Below are 20,917 nucleotides of genomic sequence, written 5' to 3'. Positions count from 1 at the left end.
CCCAAAGTTTCTGAAATCCCAGCCCCTCCATAAAACATTCCTAGATTGATCAGAAGAGAGGGGATGGTTTTTCCAGGTTCCTTGCTTTTTTCTCACCCCATAAATGAAGTTCCCATAAGCCTATAAGAAAACTGACCTTATTTTCATGTAGAATTTTCAACATTAGTTATTCTCATATCTGTGTGTCAAAACCCATGGCCAAAACAAAGAAACATCATGTGCATTGAGAATGATGTAACATGATTTCTATGATATTCCTGCCCCAAATGCATAACCTGATCCTCATTATGAAGAAACATCAGACAAATTCAAATTCAGGGACATTCTATTAAATACTTGGCCTATACTCTAAATTTTTTTTTCAACGTTTATTTATTTTTGGGACAGAGAGAGACAGAGCATGAACGGGGGAGGGGCAGAGAGAGAGGGAGACACAGAATCAGAAACAGGCTCCAGGCTCTGAGCCATCAGCCCAGAGCCTGACGCGGGGCTCGAACTCACGGACCGCGAGATCGTGACCTGGCTGAAGTCGGACGCTCAACCGACTGCGCCACCCAGGCGCCCCGGCCTATACTCTAAAAATGCAAAGGTCACGAAAGACAAAGAAGACTAAGGAACTATTTTAGATTAAAGAAGACTAAACAGACACAAGTAAATGCAATGCCATGAGTGATACTGGATACCGTGTATTTTCTATGTATATTTCCTTTTGTTTTATGTTTATTTCTTTTGAGAGACAGAGAGACTAGAGAGAGAATCCCATGCAGACTCTGCACCGTCAGCACAGAGCCCATTGCCGGGCTCACGAATCATGACCCTAACCAAAGTCAAGAGTTGGGTGCCCAACTGACTGAGCCACCCTATATATTGTCTATAATGGATGTTAGTAGCACAATTTGCAAAGTTGAATCAAGTCTGAAGACTGGAAAATAGTACTGTATGAATGTTAATTTCCTGGTTTTAATCATTGTATTGTGGTTATATAAGCAAATTTTCTTGTTTTGAGAAAATACACATGGAAGTATTTAAGGATAAAGGAGCCTCATGTCTGTAACATTCTCAGATCAGAAAAAATATACATATTTATAATTAGAGAATGATAGAACAAATGGGCTAAAATGCTAACTTTGGGATAATGTGGATGAAGGGTATATGGGAATTATTTGTACTATCTTTGCAACTTTTCCATAAATCTGAAATTATTCCAAAATAAAAAAAATGTTTATAATATCTGTGGTTATTCATCCTTGTCGCTCCAGGATGTTTTAGATGGAAAACCCATACACAAAACATCTTCTGTGCCTCTATAGGTAGCTCCAGCTAATTTAAGGAACACATAATAATATTTAAATCTAAGAAATAATTTAAGTTCACTTTAATTTCAAAAATAGACCTACCCCACCGCAGCACGTGAGGAGGAGGCAATGCAGGCAGTCCAAAATAAACCTGGCAAGATTATTACGAAGCTGCTACATCAATCAGCTTGAGAATTGGCACCTTAGAGGGAATAGTACCATCTCCGCACAGGTTGCCCTGCCGGGTGCCTACCAACTTGCCAAGTACCAGTGCCAATTCTGAGATGTTTGTCCACAGCGCCAACTTCCATCAAAAGCCATTGCCGCAGTATTTCATTTGGCCACCTGAGGGCGCGCTAAAATTACTTTTTCTAACCGTGGGATTTCCAGGCACTGAGGAGGGAAGTGTATAGGAGGTAGGAGTCCCAGGTGTCTTCAGGCCCCTTTGCAGACTCTTGATGGGGTAGAAAAGAGAAGAAGTGGTAGCTCTGACCTTTATAAAACCGTGTTGTCCTCAGAGTTCAGCTTCGTTGTCTTCTACCTGCATTACCTGCCCCCTTTTGCCTTACTGTCAGAGTGCTTTCTACACCCCTACACCCCTTTCTCTTCTCCAGCTATCCAGAACCCTCTTGGTCCCTTTCACCTTATTCCACAGTTTTACCCAAAGCACTCAATCCTACTCAGTGTAAGACTGATAATGATGGTAATCACCATAGCAGAATGTCACAACATAAGAAACTGATAATGGTGATAATCATGATAGCAGAATGTGCCCCTCTCAAGAGAGATTTGAATGTTTGCAGGAATCCATGTCTTAAACTATAGGATTAGGCTCAGATTAGAAATTCAAGCCTTGGGGCGCCTGGGTGGCGCAGTCGGTTAAGCGTCCGACTTCAGCCAGGTCACGATCTCACGGTCCGTGAGTTCGAGCCCCGCGTCAGGCTCTGGGCTGATGGCTCAGAGCCTGGAGCCTGTTTCTGATTCTGTGTCTCCCTCTCTCTCTGCCCCTCCCCCGTTCATGCTCTGTCTCTGTCCCAAAAATAAACGTTGAAAAAAAAATTAAAAAAAAAAAAAAGAAATTCAAGCCTCAAAGCTGATGGAAAAGAATTTGAGGGACCACAGGAGCTTTTATTACCCTCGAAAAATCATACTTTGAGTGGCAAAAAGGGAGCTAGGTTATCATCCAGCTAAGCAAGGGAACAGAGTGTCTGGGACTCGTGGGACTTGGTGGGGAATATCTGAGTTTCCAGACTGAAAACTGAATTCTAGAAAGGTGCTGTCTGGAAGGCAGAAAAGCAGTTGGAGTGAAGAACAGTTACCACTAGGAGACTTGGCAAATCTCCAGGGTTATCACAACCTTAAAAAAAATGTGTAATACAACTGTAAAGCAAAGATTGCTGACTCTTTTGTAGTTGCCCTTCTTCTAACCTCTAAAAGCAGAAATCTCCTTTATTTGAAAGCAGAGAGGAAATCTGGGAAATCTCTGCCAGCACAGAGCCAGATGCTGGGCTTGAACTCACAAACCATGAGATCATGAGATCATGAGATCATGATGTGAGCTGAAGTTGGATGCTTAACCAACTGAGCCACCCAGATGCCCTAAAGTTTGTGATGTTTTTTAAAGGAGTTATGAAGTAACACACCACCTGAAGCTGGCAAATGCCTATCACACACTCAACTCTGTAACATCATTTTCTTATTGAAGTTCCAGTCCAAATCACTTTTCTAAAAATACAGGAAGGCAAATAGCTAAAATACTGCCAAAGTCAACGTTTGGGAATGTACTTGCTTCCATAATAAAATCTTCCACATTATACATCTCATACCTTCCATTTAACTTACAATTAACTTGAAACACTTATGCCCATAAGATTCATAGCGTGAATATTCTTTTATGCCTGAAAGTGGTGTGATGTTAACAAACAAAAACACCCACAGCGTGCCTCAGAACTGGATGTAAATTATCACAGTGTTTATGTCTAAGCCAAGCTGTGAGGTCCCTGTACTTTTTGTTGTCCTCTCCTCCTCTCTGCCAGGAGGACACTGCTTATCTTTCAGGACTGAGCTTAAGGGTCCTTGTCCTCTGTGAAGTTTTCCTTTGTATAGACCTTCCCCTCTGCCAGTAGATTTGTCTAGTAGTTCCCTCCGCCCATCCCCTGCTGTGCCGCTATTGGCTTCAGGGCAAGCCCTTAGAACCCCATTCATATTTGTCTTCTCACACATCTGTCTCCTTTGCCAAAACCCAGGTTGTATTTGTATTTGTGGCCTCTCTTCCTCTCTCAGCACCTGGAATTCCATAAGCCCTCAGTATGTGTCCATATATTTGTATGTTTTCATAATTGTGCATTATATACTTCCACTTGTCAGCTCTTTTTATTCTAGCCTTGTAATTGATTCTACAGTTAGAGAAAACTACACATGAGCAAACTCAGGACAGAAGCTTGATTGTTCAGCAGAGGGAGACCCAAAGCCCTGATCAGTTCTGGGGTGGCCTGGCAGATCACTTCTTCAAACTGCAGCCTTGGCACCAACCTTTTCCAATGACCCCTTCTCCCTGCACAGGAAATTTGTACATTATCAAGCCTAGCACAACTCAATGTCTGGACATAGGTGGAAGCTGGAAGCACAGGGCCAGCCACAGGGTCTTTCCAACAAAAGATGTGTTCAGTTTGTAATTTAAGATGAAACAGCAGGTGAATAGCAGTGTCAGCAACGAGCACTCAACAAGGCACAAAAATCCCAAGAATAAAAATTATTGTTTTTGTTGTTGCTTTAGATAACATGATGTGAGTGCTATGTGCCAAGCACTATGCTAAGTGCTTTGCCTACAATTTAATCTTCAAAATAACTCTATGAGATAGAGACCATTATCACCTCTACCTCACAGATAAAGAACCTAAGGCTGAAAGAGGTTAATGGAACTTTCCTCTTCATCTCAATAGCAAGTGGTGGAGCCAGAATTCAAAATCCACTTTGTTTACTACAAAGTACCCACACATATCTAGTGCACTATACTTCCTTCTATAGGGAGATACCAAAAAGCCATAAATCAGGGAAGAAACTGAGACCAGTAAATGTGCTCAAATTAGAAACAAGAACATGGGTTGTTCACTGTACAGTTGATTTTTTTTAAAGGGATTCAATACTGCACCCAACATTCTCTCTCATACCACTCTTTAGGAAACACTGAGGTTTAAAAAAAAGGCATTATCTCCAGAAGGCCCCTGGTTCCATTGTAAATATTTGCAAATATATAAACTTAGCACCTTTAATTATGACAGAGCTGAGTATTTATTGAACTAATGGGCTTTCATAATTGGAGCTCTGAGAGGACAGGACACAGGACAAGTATCAAAGGCCAAGGGAGGTCTTTAAGATATCATGCTGGAGGGGTGCCTGGGTAGCTCAGTTGGTTAAGCATCCAACTTCAGCTCAGATCATGATCTTACGGTTTGTGAGTTTGAGCCTTGCATTGGGCTCTCTGCTGTCAGCACAGAGCCCACTTTGGATCTTATCCCCCACTCTCTCTCTGCCCCTCCCCTGCTCTTGCTCACTCTCTCTCAAAAATAAACATAAAAAATATAAGATACCATGCAGAAAAAGAGCCCTGAGTGAACTAGTGCCTTATGAACTGGTCATCTGGCTGGTCTCTAAGGATAGTTATATGTATTTCTGTATGTGTCACTCCAAGGATATCTGGTTTCCATTCACAATAAATCCCTTATGGAGGAAAAAGCCAACAAGGAGGACCCCATATGTGCCCAAGTACAGCCCCTGTGGAGGTGACTTGTGAGCTCTGAACGCCCACTCCAGCAGACATGTGGCAACCCAGCAGAATGGAAAGTTGCCAGTGGAGACATTTGCCAACCTAGCTGGGGTTACAAATGTTTATATGGATGGTATAACCTTCTGTCTCAGAGTGACTGGAAGATATGTCACAGAAGCACAAATTCCTGACAAATACACTCTTCCTGAGTGGAGCCTGAGATAAAGTCTCCATAGCAAACTTTGTCTAGGAACACATACTCCAGGGGCTCCTGTGTCCATCACTGTGAAAAAGGAGGGAGCTTGACTTTTGGACCCTCAGGCCAAGCTCAGTGCTGCTGCCTCAAAGGCCTGCCTTGGCAAGAGAATAACTATACATCAAACCCATGATCGCATGGTTATTATGGGTTAGTACAAGGCAGCAGTTAAAAGATGGCTCTGTTTAAAATCAGTTTAAAGGACAACATTTAGAAAACAATGGTACTAGGGCACCTGGGTGGCTCAGTCAGTTAAGCGCCTGACTTCAGCTCAGGTCATGATCTCGCAGTTAGTGGGTTCGAGCCCCACTTCGGGCTCTGTGCTGACAGCTCAGAGCCTGGAGCCTGCTTCAGATTCTGTGTCTCCCTTTCTCTCTGCCTCTCTGCCCCTCAGAAATAAACATTAAAAAAATAAAAAGGAAAAAGAAAACGATGGTACTGGTGGTATTTGAAATGACAAGAGACAGTGAAAGAGGCCCTCAAATGACTCATATTTGGGGACCCCACACTTCCAAAGGAGTACTACTATGGTGGAAATTCTAGCCCCTGGGGCAAGCCTGCTGTACAGGGGAGGACCTTAGGGCAGACTGTTATTCTAGCACCCTTCATTAGCCTAGCCTGCCTGTAATGAAGGACGACAGTATACACATACTCTGAAGCCAGGAAGAGGGGAAAGGTGGCTCACACTTACTGGGGGGACTAGGGCCAAATTCTCCCTGCCCCATAGAAACCTGAGCAGGGCTTTGGGGCTGGGTGTCCCACCAGTCCAGAGATAGGATGATGGGTTTCATTAAAACACTGAAACAAACCTTTATTTTTTTTTCCTTTCTATTTTCCCCCATTTTATTCCTCCTATAAAATCTTCAGCCTTGCAAAGCTAACCAGATAATGTATCTGAATTAACACTAGGGGATTCCTAGATCACACAACACAAATGCTTAAAATAAATGAATTGCCTAGTTAACTTAAGAAATGCTTTCTTTGGGGCGCCTGGGTGGCGCAGTCGGTTAAGCGTCCGACTTCAGCCAGGTCACGATCTCGCGGTCCGTGAGTTCGAGCCCCGCGTCGGGCTCTGGGCTGATGGCTCAGAGCCTGGAGCCTTTTCCGATTCTGTGTCTCCGTCTCTCTCTGCCCCTCCCCCGTTCATGCTCTGTCTCTCTCTGTCCCAAAAATAAATAAACGTTGAAAAAAAAATTAAAAAAAAGAAATGCTTTCTTTAATAGTATGGGTAAAACACTAGTGAATGGGAAGAGATGCTTCTTGCTAACCTCCCACTAAGACTACCATACTTAATAGGCTTGAAGTGGTAAAAGGAGACAGTAATAAGAGGAATTACAGCCCCAAAATGGAGGCTAAGCCCTCCCATTAGTGCCAACAGGTATGATGAACACACTCCAGGGAACACTGCCAGAATGCATGAAGCTTCCATCTGATCCTTGTATGCCAGACAGGTTGCCTCCCACCACTAGAGAGAAGTTCCCAAGAGTTGGCAGCATTCTAAGATGGTTCCAGCTGAACAAATGTGCACTTGGAATATACCAGAGAACATATTTTAGAAGTCCCAAACCTGTAATTCATCCTGTCTGTGACAAACCATCCATAGATCCCAGCTCATGGCTCTGGCTCCTCCTTAACAGAACCCTGTACCCAACTCATTGGAATAGAAGTATAGTTCCCATATCTTTCCCTTTGGGGTAAATAAGAGCAGAGCTAAAATGAGCTACAGTTCTCATTCCCACCCTGTATTCCTCAAAACACCATCATTGCCAAAAGTGTAAACAGATCTCTAGTTCAGGCATTTCTTGTCATTCTCACCAGAAATAAATACTAGCTCTATTCATTAAGCACATGCAATGTAAATACTTCAGTGATAGATTTTAAAACGGGTACACATACATTTTGAGTTCATCTTCTGTATGCCTCTTTCATGTTCATCTGCACTGGCATTCATATAATTACTGCCCAAACCCCAAGAAACCAGGTTACAAATCCCTTTCCTCTTCGACCCCCACCTATGAGCTAAGCAATGAGGACAGGAAACTCTGCAGATTCTTGGGGCCCTGGAAGTTAAGTTTCTATCCTTGAGTGCCAAGGTTAGTCAGCTTTCATTCAAATGATAAAAAAGGCAAGTTTGAGCAAAGATATCAATATCTAAAGTGGTAATTTGCTCTTAACTTCTGATTCTATATTCAGCTGCCTATTAGATATAATAAAGACCTGGAAGGCCCACCAACACCTCAAACTCACAACATCCACAACTGAATTCATCCTCTTTATCTGAAATTTGATCCTTCCCCTATTCCTCTTAATAAGGGGTGTCATCTTGTGACTGAAGCCAGAAACCCCAGAAGTATCCTTGACACTTTCCTTTCCTCAATCTCTACATTCAGTCTGTCAGTAAATTCTATTACTTCCACTTCAAAAATAAACACAAAGCTAGTTTCTTCTCTCCACCTCCATCACCTGTTCCAAGCTATCATCATCTCTCACCTAATTGAGTGCGACAACCTCCAAGCTGATCTCCGTGCCTCTACAGGTTCCACCTTCAAGAATTCTTTCTCCATATATCAGTCAGCAGAAAATGCATATCAAACCATGTTACAACTCTACTTCAAACCCTCCAATGACAGAGACATATAGTATTCATAAGTTGGAAGATTCAACACAGTGAAGATGCCAATTCTTCCCAGATGGATGTAGAGGTTTAATAAAATTCCTATCAAGATCCACACAAGACTTTTTGTAAATAAAGACAAGATTATTTAAAAATTTATACGGAAATGCAAAGGAACTATAATAGGTTAAACAAATTTGCAAAGGAAGAATACAGTGAGAGGAATCAATCTACTTGAATTCCAGACATAACTACAGTAATCAAGACTATGTGGTATTAGCAGAGGAACAAATGTATGGATAAGAGAAACAGAATTTAAAAATCCCAGGAATAGACTCACACAAGTATGCCCACGTCATTTTTGACAAAAGTGCAAAAGAATTCAAATGGTGCTGGAGCAACTGGGCATTCATAGGCAAGATGATAAGCCTCGACTTAAACTTCACAGTTCATGTAAAAATTAACCCAAAATGGATCACAGACTTAAATGTATATCCTAAAACTATAAAACTTTTAGAAAGAAAAAAACAGAAGAAAGTCTTCAGGACCTGGAGCTAAGCAGAATTCTTACATATGACATGATCCATAAAGGGAAAAATTGATGAACTGGGCGTCATCAAAACTAAAAGCTTTTAATTGGATGAAGGCGGTCAAAAGTACAAATTTCAAACTAAGATATGTAAGTACTGGTAATGTAATTTACACATAATTACTATTATTAACACTGCTGTGTGACATATTTGAAAATTGCTAAGAAAGTAGATCCTAAAAGTTCTCCAAAGGAAAAAAAATGTAACTATATGAAGATGTTAATATTGTGGTAATCATTATGCAATATATGTATGCCAAGTATTTATGCAGTACACCTCGCACTTATACAGGGTTGTATGTCAATTATATCTCAACAAAACTGGAAAAATAAAATAAAATTTTAAAACAATGTTTGACCTGACAAAGACCGTGCTATGAGGATTAAAAGACAAACTACAGACTAGGAGAAAATAACTGCAAACCACATAACTGACAAAGAATGTAGAATATATAAAGAGCTCTCAAAACTCAACAGTAAAAACAAGCAATCCATTAACAATAAGGGCAAAAAACATGCATAGATATGCACCAAAGAGGATATACAGATGGCAAAGAAGCACGTGAAAAGCGTCATTAGCCATTACAAAAATGCAAATTTTCTTAATGTAATATCCACAATAAGAGATCACTGCACACTTGTAAGAATGGCTAAGAAAAAAAAGTGACAGTATCAAATGTTGGTGAAGATGCAAGGAAACTCTATTAATGGTATTGGTATAAATGTACAATTGTACAGCCACCCTGAAAAAAATTGTTTGGCAGTTTATTTTAAAACTAAACATATAAGTACCATGAGAGCCAGAAGTCTCATACTTGGGATTTATAGCAAATAAATTAAACTGATGTTCACACAAAAACTTGAACATGAATGTTCACAGCAGCTTTATTGATAACAACAACAACAACAAACCAGAAACAACTCAAATGTCTGTTACCAGTGAATGGTTAAGCAGCACTACTAAGGAATAAAAAGGAACTATTGATACAAGGAACAACCTAAAATAGATCTCAAGGGAATTATACTGAGTATAGAAAAAAAAAAAGACAGTATCAAATGTTATATACGTATGATTTCACTCACATAACATTTTGAAAGGACAAAATTATAGAGAATGATAATAGATCAGTGGGTGCCCACAGTTAGGGCACTATGAAGGTACAATATCAGGAAGTTTCTTTGGGGTTGATAGAACAGTTCTGTATCCTGATTGTCATGATGGTTACACGGATCTATATAAGCAATAAGATGTCATAGAACGCTACACACGCGCGCACGCGCGGGCGCGCGCGCACACACACACACACACACACACACACACACACAAACACACCAAATTGGATTAAGTCCTGTACTTGAGTTAATGCAGTGGTTCTCAACCATAGGCAATGGTGCTCCCCATCCCTAAGGGACATTTGGCAATGTCCGGAGATATTTGTGGTTGTGAAAACTGACATGGGGGAAGGGTGTGTTGCTATTACCACCTAGTGGGTTGAGATCAGGGATGCTGCTAAACACCCTACCATCACAGGACAGCCCCCCACAATAAAGAATTTTTCAATTCAGAATGACAATAATGCCAAGGTGAACAAACCCTGAGTTAATAGCATTGTACCTATATCAATTTTCTGATTTTGACAAAGTATTATAGTTAAGAAGTTATTATCATTGGGAAAACTAGATAAAAGGTACACAGGAATTCTCTGTACTACTATTTTTGCAAATTCTGTGAGTCAAACTATTTCAAAACAAAAAGTTAGACTAATTACTACTACTACTACTACACTACTATTACTACTACTACTACTACTACTAATAATAATAATAATAATAAAACCCTCCAATGACTCCTCATTGTTCTCAAGATAAAACCCAAACTCCTAACATATATTTCAAAACCCAATTCTATCTCCACCATTTACTAGCTGTGAAAACTTAGGCAACTAACTAAATCCCAGATTTCTCCTTTATAGTGGAAATAATAATTCCATAAGGATTATTAAACTAATGCTCACAAAAGCACTCTTTATATTAGAAATTGCTATACAAATGTTTAGAATGATTATCACTTTTAAGCCCGGCCTCCCATGTCCCCCCCACAGCTCATCTCCAGCCGAATTGAACTATTAGCTGGCCCATGAATACACTGTTTCTGTGTCATCTTCATTTTGAGCTATCTGCCTAGACTCTCTCCCCCATCTCTCTGAATTTTACCCATTGAAATTCTCCCCCACAAATAATTCATGCACAAAAATGCACTGACTGTATATATACACACACACACACACACACACACACACACACACACAATGGAATACTACTTGGCAATAAAAAAAAAAGAGAAATCTTGCCATTTGCAACAAAGTGGATAGAACTAGAGTGTATTATGCTAAGCGAAATAAGCCACTCAGAGAAAGATAAATATACGATTTCACTCATGTGTGGAATTTAAGAAACACAACAGATGAACATAGGGTAAAGGAAGGAAAATTAAACAATATAAAAACAGAGAGGGAGGCAAACCATAAAAGACTCTTAAATACAGAGAAAAAACTGAGGGTTGCTGGAGAGGAGGTGTTAGGGGATAGGCTAAATCGGTAATGGGCATTAAGGAGGGCACTTGTTGGGATGAGCACTGGGTTATATGTAAGTGATGAATCACTGGGTTCTACTCCTCAAACCAATACTACACTGTATGTCAACTAACTTGAATTTAAATAAATAAATTTTTTAAAAAGCAAAATTTATATATTAGAAAAGTATAGTGATTGAAACAACTATGGTATGATGTATAATTACAGATCAATCAATACAACAAAATATATGTTTTAAAATATGAAAAAAAATGCACTGGTTAGATAACAGGTGGGGAAAGGAGGATCTTAAATGTTTAACATGAAAGGAAATGGTTAAGAAAGTTGTTACAAAACAAAGAAAGGAGAAAAAAAGAGAGACAGCTCAAGAAACAGACTCTTAACTATAGAGAACAAACTGATGGTTATTAAAAGGGAGGCAAGTGGGGGATGAGTGAAATAGGTGATGGAGATTAAAGAGCCCTCTTATGATGAGCACTGAGTAATGTATAGAACTGTTGAATCACTATTTTGTACACATGAAACTAATAGAAAACTGCATGTTAACTAACTGGAATTCAAATAAAAACTTCTAAGCCAAAAAAATTAAAAAAGTTGTTACAGATCTAGCATCCTGCTGAAAACCATTCATTCATTGATTCAACAAATATTTAATGAGCATCCAATATGTGTCAGGCACCTTGACACTGAAATACAATAGTGTTCATGGCTGGCAATAAATATTGATAGAATGACTGAATGAGAAAAATGGATGAATGAATAACAGATTACTATGCAATCATTTATTCAAAGCTTTAAACATTTAAAAAAAATTAATGTTTATTTATTTTTGAGACAGAGAGACACACACACACACAGAGCACAAGTGGGGGACAAGCAAAGAGAGAGAGAGACCCAGAATCCGAAGTAGGCTCCAGGCTCTGAGCTGTCAGCACAAGGCCGGGTGCGGGGCTCGAACCCACGAACCGCGAGATCATGACCTGAGCTGAAGTAGGACACACAACTGACTGAGCCACACAGACGCCCCTAAACATTTTTAAGGTGTAGGAAATACTTCTCTTTTTTTATTTTTTTAATGTTTAATTTTGAGAAAGAGACAGAACACAAACAGGGAGAGGGGCAGAAAGAGAGGGAGACACAGACTCTGAAGCAGGCTCCAGGCTCTGGGCTGTCAGCACAGAGCCTAATGCAGGGCTCATGCAGGGCTTGAACTCACAAACTGTGAGATCATGACCTGAGCCAAAGTCATACTTAACCGACTGAGCCATCCAGGCACCCCAGAAAATACTTCTGATATAATGTTAGACAACTCAAATCTAATATCAGGTAGTTAAATGGAAAAGAAAACTTGTAAAAAAGTGTAGAAAAAATTGAATTTTAATTATCACCTCTGAATGATGACAAGGTTATGGATGAACTTGTTTTATTTTATATTATTTTTGGTTTCTTTATATTTTCCAAATTTATCATAGCAATAATTCATTACTTTTGTAATTAGAAGGAAAAAGATTATTTTTTACAAGTTAAAAAAAAAAAAAACCTCCAGGGGCACCTGGATGGCTCAGTCGGATAAGCATCCAACTCATGATCATAAGGTCATGATCTCATGGTTCGCAAGTTCAAGCCCTGTGTCGGGCTCTGTGCTGACAGCTCAGAGCCTGGAGCCTGCTTCAGATATTGTGTCTCCCCCTCTCTCTATGCCTTTTCCCACTCATGATGTCTCTCTCAAAAATAAATAAACTTAAAATTTTTTTTTTAAAAAACCGTCCCAACCATACTTCAAGATTCATCTTAGATTCCACCTCTTCTATATATTTTCAGATTTCTACTGAATGTCAACCTCTCTCTCCTTTGAAATGCCATAAGATTGTTTTGCTCCTCTCTTCTGGAATTTGTCTTGTTCCACTTTATCTTAAAATCTCATGTCTTTCTTTCCATGTTTTGCTCACTTCTGTGGCCCTTGTACACAGCACTTGACACTGAGCTGGGATACAAAGACTCACACACACACGTGCATGTGTGCACTGTAGGCAGGAAAAGGAGGATAACAGTGAAGAAGGATAAAGGGACAGGACATAAGAGCATTCTCAAAGCAGACAGGAGTTCCAAAGGCTTCCTCATACAGAGAGGAGAATGTAATGCTACCTAGTCTCTCAAACTACATCTAAAAAGCATCGTGTAAATCCCAGACCCCTCCTAGGAAGAACTTTGTCATCACAAGGTTTGTCTCTTCAGAATGCCAGCTAAGCTAGGAGGAAAATGAGAGGCTGGAGGCAATGCTGGACAAGCTCAGCTAGAAAAATTCTGCAGTCTTGACCTTGGATAAGACTAGCCACCCCTGCTCATATTCTCCTTATTTGCCAACCAATCAACAAATCCTTCCTGAATGCCTGCTGTGTACTCAGCACTGCTTGGGGAGCACTGAGAAATGTATGAAGTGTAAAGAGTTTACAAGTTGTTCAAAAAATCGAAACATACATCAATATACATACTTACCCACACATTCTTGCATTCATGTCTGCATACATTTAGAGGTAACTCACACCCAGGTGGTGTGTAATAAGACTCAAATACAGAGTTCATACTGGGGACGCCTGGGTGGGTCAGTAGGTTAAGTGTCCAACTTCAGGTCAGGTCATGATCTCATGGTTCATGTAGATTCAAGCACCGCATGAGGCTCTGTGCTGACAGCTCAGAGCGTGGAGTCTGCTTCGGATTCTGTATCTCTCTCTCTCTACCCCTCCCCCACCACTTGTTTTCTCTCTCTCTCTCTCTCTTTCTCTCTGTCTCAAAAATAAACATTAAAAAAAATTAAAAAGTAAGAGTTCAAACTGCAACGACTGTGAGAGCTCATAAGACAAGGGCACTGTTGGCTGGGTGGAATGGGAAGACATTCCGCAACAGATAGGAATTGAGCCAGAAATGCAAAGAGCTAAAAGTCAATGGTAATTAGCACACTGTATTTTTTTTTTCACCATAAGGCAGACTGAACACAAATTACATTCCCAGATCACAGCAAGGATCAAGAATGTCATGAAAGGCTTCCCTCTGAAGGATCCCTATAAAGAATGCAGTGGTAGGGAGCAGGGTTTTTATGTTTTTTGTTTTTAGTTTATTTATTTATTTTTGAGAGAGAGAAAGAGGAGGAGGGGCAGAGAGAGAAAGATACAGAGAGAGAATCCCAAGCAGGCTCCCCGCTCAGCACGGAGCCAACATCCCACGAACTGTGAGATCGTGACCTGAGCCAAAATCAAGAGTCAGACAGATGCTTAACCGACGGAGCCACCCAAATGCTCTGGGAGCAGACCTTTTGAGGCTTGAGCCCAGGGTGCCCTAGGTAAAGAAATCCTTAGGCACGGTGTCCGATTCATGCATCAATGCTTGTAGCCAGTCATTTCTACAAGCTTTCTGGTCACAATGGCCAAAGAAATTAGGCAGAATTTAAAGCAAAATCATGGAATCTCATCTTTGACTCCTAGTTACAGCAAAAAAGCCCAGCCTCTGGACTGGGATTTTTTGTGTAAATGATTCAGTTTCATGAATGAAATCTGAAGGGCCCAGATGTTCCAAGACAGGATAGGAAATGCAAAACTCAGTCAATTTTACTGTCACATAAAATCACCAGCAGTAACAGATATCTCTAGGCTGCCTTTTCCTTCTCTCCTGTCCTCTCTAAGGGCTAAGACTATATGCAAATAGCCTCAGTGAGTTTTCCTCTTGTTTTGTGAGTATAGACTGTCTCAGTAGTCTGAAGAAATTACAGAGAACTGTGGTTCTACCAAAGGTACATATGAGAAGCCTCCATATGACCCTTACATCTTTAAGAAATAATGCCTTTTAAAAAAATCCAAACTTTTGGCTTCTGACATGAATGAATAATTTATGTATATTTAATAAAAACAGACATTACTTCATGAGTGTTCGTCAAAGCCACCCCATTCTTCCTACCAAGTCTTTCTGTGGTAGATTATCAGGAGTGGACAGTAGGCCTTTTGGTCAAAGACTGAAAAAATTTTAAATCCCTATCTACAGAGTCCCCTCTTAGGGAGAAGTAAGAATTAGAAACCACACAGTGCTATGAATGGGCTCCTGTAGGCCTTAACAAACAGAAAGCTTATCCATCCCACCCTCGCCTCTAGCCACACCTTGGGCAGATGACCTCACCTGCAGCAGAAACATAATCTATGAACATGAAACTTCCATAATATTACAGCTATGCAGACTGCAAAGGTCTTTAAGAACTATCTGGTTTACAGACCAGAATAAAGATCTCTAGTCTTTATTTAAGGATCATTAGCTCCTTCACAAAGGGATTATTGCCTAGCAGAAGGACTCCTCATGGGAGTATAAGCTTGCATCAGCCAGCCACCCTTCAGCAAGGGGAAGGCAGATAAGTGTGACATCTTGGTGTGGCTAGGCACAACTCGGGCACCCCAAGCCTCTGAATGGGACATCAGCTCCAGATAATCCTGGCACTTAGCTTCTGGAGGCTAGTATCTGATGCCTCCAAGTAAGAAAAATGAAGTACTGATTCATGCCACCATGTGGATGAACTCAGGCAACCTTATGGGAAGTGAAAGAAGTCAGACACAAAAAGCTACGTATTGTATGATTCCCTTTATATAAAATGTCCAAATTGGCAAATCTATAGAGACAGAAAGTAGATTTATGATTGCCAAGAACTGGGGGAGGTGGGAATGGGGAGTGAGTATATACGGGTACAAGTTACCTTTTGGAGTGATGAAAATGTTCTGGAACTAGATAGTGGTGATGACTTCACAGTGTTGTGAATGTACTAAAAGCCACTGAACTGTACACTTCAAAATGGTTAAGATGGTAAATTTTACATTATGTGTATTTTACCACAATAAAAAAGAAAAATATTAATCTTTTAGTTACTTTTAGAGAAATTCTTTTTGTTTCTTTTTTATATTTGGTTATCTCTCCCTTGTGTTTATATATCCTCTCATTTATTTAAACATGATAATTATGTTTTTAAATAGTTTGCACCTGATAATAAGTCTTTGGCAATCTACATCTTCGGTTTATTTGTGCTAATGGTGGCTTTTTAATTTTTTTAACGTTTTTTTTTAAGAGAGAAGTGGGGAGAGAGAGAGAGAGAGAGAGAGAGAGAGATCAGGCAGGGAATGGGCATAGAGATAAGGAGACAGAGGATCTGGAGTGGGCTCCAAGCTGACAGCAGAGAGCCAGACGCGGGGCTCAAACTCACAAACCGTGATCATGACCCGAGCCAAAGTCAGCTGCTTAACCAACTGAGCCACCCAGGTGCCCCAGTGGTGGCTTTTGAAAAAAAGAATATGTGTTTGGTTTTTGTCTGTGAGAATCTTGTTAAAGCTTCAGTTAAGGGTAGACTCCTCCAGAAAAAAAAAAAAAATCAGATTTGCTTTTGCCACACACATGTCTGGATTTGCTACCAGGAGTGAATTAGACTGTGCTCATAGTGTTCATTTAAACTCCAAAGTCACATGAGGGCAGGCTTGTGACTGGAAACATCAAGGGACACTATCAAGAAACTGAAAAGGAAACTTAAAGAATCATATCGTAAGAGTCTAGTGTTCAGAATATATAAAGACTCTTACAACTCTACAACAAAAAAGATAAATGCTCAAATAAAGGGGCAAAAGATTTGAACTGACATTTCTCTGAAGAAGATATATGAATGGCTAACAAGCACAAGAAAAGATGCTCAACATCAGTATTCATTAGAAAAATGCAAATCAGAGGTGCCTGGGTGGCTCAGTCGGTTAAGTACCTGACTCCTGATTTTGGCTCAGGTCATGATCTCACAGTTCTGGAGTTCAAGCCTCACATCGGGATCTGCACTGACAGTGTGGACCCTGCTTGGGATTCTCCCCCCCTCCCTCTCTCTCTGCCTCTCTCTGCCCCTCCCTTGCTGATGCTCTGTCTCTCCTTCCCTCTCTCTCTCTCTCAAAATAAATAAAAATTTTAAAAAGTAAAAATGCACATCAAAGCCACAATAATACCACTGCACACCTACAAGGATGGCTATAATAATAATAATAATAATAATAATAATAATAATAAAGCAGAGGCACCCAGGAGGCTCACTTGGTTAAGCATCCAACTCTTGATCTCTGCTTGGGTATTGAAAAAAAGCAGAACATGACAAGAATTGGCAAGAATGTAGATAAATTAGAACCCTCCTACACTACTGGTGGGAATGTAATATGGTTGCAGCTGCTGCAGAAAACACTTTGGTGGCTCCTCAAAAAGTTAAACATAGAATTACCATATTACCCAGTAACTCCACTCCTAAATATATATCCAAAAAACCCTAAAAACTCATATTCAAACAAAACTTGTACACAAATGTTCACAAAAATCGTAGTGGCACTATTCATAATCACCAAAAGGTGAAAATGTCTATCAACTGATGAATGGATAAACAAAATGTAGTATATCTATACAATGGAATATTACTCAGCCATAAAAAGGAATGAGGTGCTGATATATGCTACAAATGCATGAACCTCAAAAACATGATGCCAAATGAAAGAAGGTAGACACAAATTGTCACCTATGCGTGATTCCATTTGTACAAAATATCCAGAATAGGAAAATTCACTGGGATAGAAGGTACATTATTGTTCACCAGTGGCTGCAGGGAGGTAAGGACTGGGAAATGACTGCTAATCAGTACCAACTTTCTTTATAGAGTGATGAAAATGTTCTATAATTAGATAATGGTAACAGTTGTACAACACCAAAATGCTAGAAATGACTATTATATTTATTTTTTAAAAATTGGGGCGCCTGGGTGGCTCAGTCGATTAAGCGTCCGACTTTGGCTCAAGTCATGATCTCACAGTTCATGAGTTCGAGCCCCGCGTCGGGCTCTGTGCTGACAGCTCAGAGCCTGGAGCCTGCTTCACATTCTGTGTCTCCCTCTCTCTCTGCCCCTTCCCTGCTCATGCTGTGTCTCTCTCTGTCTCAAAAATAAATAAACATTAAAAAAATTTTTTTAAATCATAATAGTACCATTATTGAATATGTTCTTTCTATAAAGCATCATTTTAAGAAAGTTCAAATCCAAGGTCCAACACTTACCAGCTGGATGCCCTTAGACAAGTTAATTAACCTCTCTGTGCCTCAATAATATTATCTGTGAAATGAGGATAATAGCAGTTCAACCTCGATAGGGTTGCTTTGAGAATTAAATATGTTAATATATAGAAAGCAATTCAAATAGTGCTTGCTATACAACAAGAATTAGCTAAGCGTTAGCTATTGTAATCACTTCAACTAATCCTCACAACAACCCCCTGAAGTAGGTATTAATGATTCCCATTTTACAGATGAGAAAAATGAAGGCACAGGAATAAGCAACTCACTAGGTTATCCAGCTAGCAAGTAGCGATCAAAACTAGGATTCTGACACCAGCGTTCTGGCTTCAGGGTCCTTGCTCTCAACTACTGTCAGATTCTACCTCCCATAAATCTGGCATATCAAACCCTTGAAGTCATAGCTATTTTTGCTTAGCATGGGGTTCAATTGGGTATTTAAGGTTTTCAAAATGTGAATCAATTTAGGTAAATACATTAATTAAATACTACCATGGCTGGTACCCAGGTCTGGCAAAATGAGTAAGGGGCACATGAATGAGGTTTAGAAAACACTGGAGTAAACCATGGAAATCTACCATGCGAGAAAACACACCTGAGCTGTTACCAATATACTAGGTAAGCTACTGCACACCATAATTAAAACATATATGGATCTCTTGTATAATAACTCATCCCAGGCCAAAATTATTCACCAGGTATCTAGCCCAAAGAGAGGGAGGCCAGCAGAACTCAGCAAGAGCAAGCCTGAGGAAGAAATATCGAAATATCTTGATTAAAGTCAGAGAGGGGCTGTGGAGTTGTCATCCCTTGACCTCTTTTGGAAAATGAATTGGTCAGTCAACCATCTTATCAGCTGGTTTCCCACCTGCCATCTCTGGGAATGTGAGGCAGGGGAATTTCTCCATTAGTCACAGTAATCATGATATCCACGGCCCACCACCCTTTTAGGAACCTAGGAAAATGTTTAAACTTCTTTTGAAATCAAAAGAAAAAAATTAATGTAACCCAAGCCAAATTATATTTATCTTTATACCAATATAGTTGTAAAGTATCATCTTAAAAAATTTTATGGAGAAGGGGTGCCTGAGGTTAAGCTTTGGACTCTTGATTTCCACTCAGGTCATTATCTCACTGCTCCTGAGATCAACCCCCCCCCCACACACACACACCCCTGTAGGGATCAGAGATGACAATGCAGAGCCTGCTTGGGATTCTCTCTCTCTCTCTCTCTCTCTCTCTCTCTCTCTCTCTTTTTCTGTCCCTCCTCCCCTCACAAAATAAATAAATAAACATTTAAAAAAAATTATGGAGGAAGGTGCCAAAGAAGGCAAAAATGCCTAGGGTCCACAAAAGTCCTAATGTAGCCCTGACATGAGGGCAGATCATCTCACCTCTACCTCCTGTGTCTTCAAAGAACCAGCTCAGTCGGTTAAGCATCCAACTCTTGATTTCAGCTCAGGTCATGACCTCTAGGTTCATAAGTTCTAGCCTGCATTGGGCTCCATGCTGACAGCAGGTAGCCTGCTTGGGATTCTCTCTTTCTCTCTCTCTCTCTCTCTCTCTCTCTCTCTCTCTCTCTCTCTCCCTGCCCCTCCTCTGCACTCACTATCTCTCTCTCTCTCTCTCTCTCTCTCTCTGTCTCTCACTCTCTCTCAAGATAAATAAACTTTAAAAAAAGGAACCAGCTCAGCAGCCAATGCATGTAGTACCCTGGTCCTGTTAGTGTCCCCTCAGTGTTGAACAGAAGTGAAGAGATGGGAAGGAGGAGGAGATCCCAGGCACTCCGATTTTTTTTAAGACTCTGCCCAATGTTCTCCTCCCCCCTCCTTCACTGCTGCCTTGGAACCTCACCATTATTTACTCTTTTGAAATAACATGGCAGTAATATGGTGAAAAGTACACAGAATTTGTAGTCAAGCTTTCTGGTATGACCATGTTTGGGTGCATTGCCTGGCTGCCCTAGGGCTCAGTTTTCCGTGTAAAAAATGGAGATGGTAAAAATGGTGGTTGTAAAGGTAAAAGTAGGATAAATTGTGTACAGTGCCAAGCAGAGGGCCCATTATTTTTTTATTTTTTTTTTTAATTTTTTTTTCAACGTTTTATTTATTTTTGGGACAGAGAGAGACAGAGCATGAACGGGGGAGGGGCAGAGAGAGAGGGAGACACAGAATCGGAAACAGGCTCCAGGCTCTGAGCCATCAGCCCAGAGCCTGACGCGGGACTCGAACTCACGGACCGCGAGATCATGACCTGGCTGAAGTCGGACGCTTAACCGACTGCGCCACCCAGGCGCCCCAGAGGGCCCATTATTAAAAGTTATTCTTAGATATTAAGGACATTAACAGATCCTGGAGCACCTGCAAACACTGTTTGGAGGAAGAACCACGAGCCTTCAGTTATGGCCTGATCCTTTTTTATTTGGCACATTAGTAGAGAAAACCAGCTCAGAAAGATAATTGTATTAAAGGAAAGGGGTGGAGAAGTAGTGAGGAAGGTGGGAACTCTTCCAAGGCCTGCAATACTGGTCCTGGAATAAGGCACGCTCTCAGCGCCTTGCAGAGCGGGGTGCTATAAGAAGCAAAGCAAATGCGTGTGCCAAGAACCGAAGGAAGGAGCCCGTGCAGCCTAAGCATTCTTGGATGCACTAAGCACTTGGCAGGTTTATACACTTGCACTCTGACGTGGGTTCATTACTA

Source organism: Leopardus geoffroyi, chromosome X (genome assembly GCF_018350155.1).
Source record: "Leopardus geoffroyi isolate Oge1 chromosome X, O.geoffroyi_Oge1_pat1.0, whole genome shotgun sequence".
NCBI classification, from domain to species: domain Eukaryota; kingdom Metazoa; phylum Chordata; class Mammalia; order Carnivora; family Felidae; genus Leopardus; species Leopardus geoffroyi.
The sequence above is the reverse complement of the archived record's forward strand: the minus strand, read 5'-3'. Positions refer to the sequence as shown.